Genomic DNA, 5,515 nt, shown 5'->3' on the forward strand with positions numbered 1-5,515 from the left:
TAGAATACGACCAATATCCAGATTTATCATTTTCTTTTAAGCTACAAACAACCTAAACTCTTAGGCATTTTTAGAAATCATAGCGTATTTTTCAAGCTTTTCTAAGTATTTACCCCTTTTAGAATCAAACAAACTATATTCAATGCATATTCGTGGCCATAGTCAGGAATATGTGTTGAGTTTATTTCATCTAAATTCGATAAGGCACAAACATCTTTTTTTTAAAGATTTTCCTCAAATTCTTCAGATTTTTTTTTGCCAATCACATTCATTCATTCATCTAGGTTAAACTGCATCATGAAAAGACTTTCACAGGGCCACACACCCATACCTTTTGATGTTTTCCAATTCAATCTCAACAAAAGTCAAATTTCTCTAAGTCTTTCTCCAAAATTCAATTTTCTCAAAAAGATCTCATTTTTCTTCAGAAATTGATTTTCCTTTCTTCAAAAAGACTTTCCAAATGTAATTCACAATTTTCAAAGTATCTCCTTCTTTCAAGTATTTTTCAATTATTCCAAGCAAACATCATGTTTTTCAATCTGCATTTTCTGAAATTCATAGCACATGCGTGATTCTTTGTGCATTTAGGAATAAAACATCGATTTAGACAGTTGAGCAAAGCAAAGCACATGATTGATCCTTGGTTCGATTACCCCTGGTTATGGCACCAGGAATGATTGAATCTCATATCGAGAGACAAGTCCCATTCTTTAGAATTATCCTACATTTTAAAATTAAGGCGAGTTATTTTCAAAATATTTTTTTAAATGTCAGTTTGACTTGCAAAAGTAAAATTTTGCAATGATAACAAGACCTAGTTCTGTTCTGGATTTAGAACTGTCAGACTGGATCCAGACCTAGTTTTGATTTGGATTCAGAACTGTCAAGTTGGATCTAGACCTAGTTCTGATTTAGATCTAGAACTGATCCATCAAGCTATGAGTTGGATTCAGACCTAACTCTGATCTGGATCCAGAACTATTAGACTGGATCTAGACCCAGTTCTGATCGAGATCTGGCACTGATCCGAACTAGATTCAGTTCTGATTTGGATCCAACACTGATCCGAACAAGATTCAGTTCTGATCTGGATCTAGATTTAGCAAATAGGATCCAGACCCAAATTTGTCTGAATCTAGTTCAATTTAGATTTGTTCAGACTAATTGGATCGAACTGGAACTAGGTTCAATTTGATCCATATCAAAGTATATCCAAAATCGAGACTCAGTCAGACGCGACTCAGTCTGGTTCACACCTAGACTGGTTTGGTCTAACTGAGTCGGTCTGATTCGGTACGACCGAGTCAGACCGGTCTGATACGACTGATTTTTTTTACTTGGTTTGTTCTGGGTGCAACCCAAACCGTTCGTGCGACCCAGACCGAACGGTCTGGGTCACACTGAGACCGACCTGAGTAGGCCAACAGGGTAAAGAAAAGGGTGGAAGGGACACAATCCCTTTTCAATTTTCCCCCCTCTGAAGCAGAGGGGCCGACGACTAGAGCCGACCCTCTCTCTCTCTCGGTAACAAGGCCGACAACCATGGTTGTCAGTTTGTCTGTTTTTTTTTTTTTGCAACTTGTCGGCAGCCATGGATGTTGGCCTTCTGATCAACTGAAAAAAGCAAGATGGAGAAGAAGACGACGTACCTGTTGCGGGCGACGACTTTCGGTAAGTCTCCTTCCCCTCTCTTTGCAACTTTTTTTCAGTTTTTCCTCTCTTTTTCTCACTCTCTCGTTGTCACTCTAGGTGTCAAGGGGTGACAGGAGGTACACCGTGAGGGCTTTTTATAGAGTTCTCACAGTCGGTGAGGATAAACCTCACCCCACCCATCGATTATAGGGAATTAGGGATGGCAATTTCTGACACGACCCGCCAACCCGCCTCTTAGGCGGGTTCGGGTTGGGCTTAAGCCAACCCGTTTAATAAACGGGTCGACCTGCGTAACCCGTTTATTAAACAGGTCGGGTTCGGGTTGGGGGTATGCCAACCCGCCAACCCGGCTGACCCGTTTAATAAACGGGTTAGGCAGGTGGGTCAACCCGCCAACCCGACCCGTCAACCTGCCTACCTGCCAACCCGATCCATCAACCCGCCAACCCGACCCGCCAACCTGACCCGCCAACCTGAAAACCCATTTACCCGACCCAACCCATTTATTAAATGGGTTGGCGGGTCGTGTCGGGTTACCCGTTTATTAAACGGGTCGGGTTCGTGTTTGCCACAACCGACCCGTTTAATAAACGGGTCGGGTTCGGGTTGAGGTATGCTGACACACCAACCCGCCAACCCGACCCGATTGCCACCCCTATAGGGAATGAGGTTTATTCTCATCCCCCACTGCATTTTTTTTTCTTTCTCACCCAACGCTTTTGTCAAGAGGTTTTACACTATCAGAGGCTTTGGTTGGGGATTCAAGCATTCCAGTGGGTTTCACCAAGAAGGGGGTTCACCGTATCCTTTGATTTTTGGCAAGGACGAAAGTACTCCTTGGATCCTTCAAAATGAGGGGTTTGCTTAGTCCTATTTATACAAAAGTGGCGGTTCGCTTAGGGGTGGCAATCGGGTCGGGTTGGCGGGTCGGCGTGTCAGCATACCTCAACCCGAACCCGACCCATTTATTAAACGGGTCGGCTGTGGCAAACATGAACCCGACCCGTTTAATAAACGGGTAACCCGACACGACCCGCCAACCCATTTAATAAATGGGTTGGGTCGGGTAAACGGGTTTTCAGGTTCGCGGGTCGGGTTGGCGGGTTGACGGATCGGGTTGGCAGGTAGGCAGACGAGTTGGCGGGTTGGCGGGTCGGGTTGGCGGGTTGACCCACCCGCCTAACCCGTTTATTAAACGGGTCAGCCGGGTTGGCGGGTTGGCATACCCCCAACCCTAACCCGACCTGTTTAATAAACGGGTTACGCAGGTCGACCCGTTTATTAAACGGGTTGGCTTAAGCCCAACCCGAACCCGCCTAAGAGGCGGGTTGGCGGGTCGTGTCAGAAATTGCCACCCCTAGGTTCGCTAAATCAGCTTTTGTAAGCAAAAAGTCATGATTTTCAAGCCAAACAGGAATTTTGAAGTATTTGGGGCTTAATGATGTAGCTGGATGTCTGCTCTATCCGCAAGCCATAACAATTCAGCCCTACCACACGGAAGCAGAATTACCTCTAGAAATTATGTATTTAAAAAAAAATCCATTTAAGGGCCAACCTTTTGCCCCTTAATTTTAAATATGAGTCACGTATTTCTAACGTTTCAATTATGAGCCTAACTTTTCTTGAAAACAATCAAATCGGATCCCTTGAAAATTGAACGTTTCTTATTCATCCTCGTCAATAAGAAAAGTAAACAGTTTGAACTCATAATGATCAAGGTCACTGTTATAATTTGACTTATGGTTTAACCAAATGCTGTAAGTATTGGATTCAGACCTGTATCATTTGGCCAACAATTCAGGTTTATCGGCTGATACCAATACTCAACAGTATCGTTCTCAATTGGCCAAAAAATAATTAAAAAATATTATATGTCAATCACACGTTAAAACTATTAAAATAATATTAAAAACTAATTTTAAGCTATTTTTATATTTATTAAAAAATAACCAATTCAGGTCGTATCGTATCGATTTTCTGGCGATACGACAAGTACAGGCGGATAAGCATGACAACATTTGTTTAACCCGAATCCAAAGACAACAATAAACGCAAGCTCTTGTTTTTGTCAGTTTTCAGGAAAAAGTTAGCTTATATTTGGAATTTGAAAAATGTACGGTCCATACTTGAAATTAAGGGCAAAATGTTGACCCCTAAATGAATTTTTCACCGTATGGGAGCGGATTCTGTGCACCAGCTTATCCAAAAGCTTGGACAAAATCTCAGCTTTATCCTATGGACTGGACCGATGAATGCACCCAATTCCTTCTTTTTTTTTGTTAATAGAATACACCCAATCCTTAAACACCCTAAAAATCGATTCCATTAAAAGGCAAAACCCTGTTTTTTTTTTTCATCTTGGAAATGAAAAATAAGAAATAAATAAGTACAAACTTATTGGTTCTTTTGAGTCAACGGGTCTGATTTGGTTCAGACCCAAACTTGATTTGATGGTATCAGTCAGGACTCAGTATAATCAGACTCACCATAAGAAAGATCATATTCGAACCTTAAAAGAATTACATCAACCAGACTTAGACCGTACTCGGTTTTTCATTTTTACATTGAAAAATTATGGAACTTAATCAAAACAAGAGTGGGGCCGAATTTAGTATGGAACTTACTCCATATATTAATCGGACCCTTCTGGTTCGACCCAGATTCAAATCGGGGCCTTATTATTTATTACCAAACCCTAACCTAGGGTTTCGTACGGACCTGGTCCGACCGACCCATTGACACCACTAGATAAGGCTCACGAACAGAGGTGCTGAGCCTCAAGCCATGGCCATGAAATCAACCCCCTTCTTTCAGGCCACACCCTTCGCTTTTCCGGTCGAAAAAATCTCCGCATCTCTCTTTCCCAACTTTCGTCGAGAATTCCGGCAACCACTCCGCCTTGTTCCGGCGCGGCTCTCGGCGGTGAAGAGCCCGAGAGGCTTCGGAACACCGCCGGAGAAACTCAGAAAGAAGAAGGGCAGAGGAGACGATTACGACGATGACAACGACGACGACGAAGACGATTTCGACGGCGAGCCGGAAGATGACACCATACCGGAGATCGTAACCAATCGAATGATGAGAAGAATGGGTTTCTCTGTTGGAATCCCTCTGGTACTGGGACTCCTCTTCTTCCCTTTCTTCTATTATCTGAAGGTTGTGCAGAAGTTGGATGTGCCCACGTGGTTGCCCTTCACCGTCTCCTTTTTCTTCTTTGGTTCTGCTCTGTTGGGGGTGAGTTATGGGATTGTGTCCTCTAGTTGGGACCCTTTGAGGGAAGGGTCCCTTTTGGGATGGAACGAAGCTCAGAGGAACTGGCCCGTTTTCTGGCAGTCGTTGTGGGGAAGATCAGAGAAGAAGTAGTGGCGCTCCAATATGTATTTTTTATTGTGTAGTTCCAACTTTTGTGAGAGAAACCGCAGGCAGTGTTGCGAGTTGTTCCTATAAATTCTTGTATGTTGTTTTGCTGCTTACCTTATTATTGGTTTTCACCTATCTGAGATACGCTTTTATCACGATATTTTGAAAGAATATATGTAGAAAAAAACGATATTTACGATACATCTCTTATTTGAAAGTGCCACCTTTTTATCACTGTATTAACACAAATAAAGAAATGTCTAAACTCTTAAAAAAGAATTGCAAAACCCTCCAGTAAGTTTAGTGAATGCTATGTAGTCTAACATGAACTTATAATTAATGTGGTGTTGGGAATAGAATTGCTGAATGGTGTGCAGAGGATGTTGGGGAAACCGCAACACATCTCTAGTTCAAGGATCCCAAATACAGCATTGATGGTCAATGAGATTCAGGATTTATGTTTCGTATATGCTGTCAAATAAGAGCTAGCGTCCTGTTT

At 42.5% G+C, this 5,515-nt stretch overlaps 1 pseudogene; it reads left to right on the plus strand.

The window, feature by feature from the left end:
- The first annotated feature begins 4,385 nt into the window (after positions 1–4,385).
- LOC149819041 (protein PAM68, chloroplastic pseudogene) lies at positions 4,386–5,151 on the plus strand (annotated as a pseudogene).
- The last annotated feature ends 364 nt before the right edge of the window (positions 5,152–5,515 follow it).

Source organism: Nuphar pumila, chromosome 13 (assembly GCF_984573655.1).
Source record: "Nuphar pumila chromosome 13, dmNupPumi1.hap1.1, whole genome shotgun sequence".
Classification (NCBI taxonomy): Eukaryota; Viridiplantae; Streptophyta; class Magnoliopsida; order Nymphaeales; family Nymphaeaceae; genus Nuphar; species Nuphar pumila.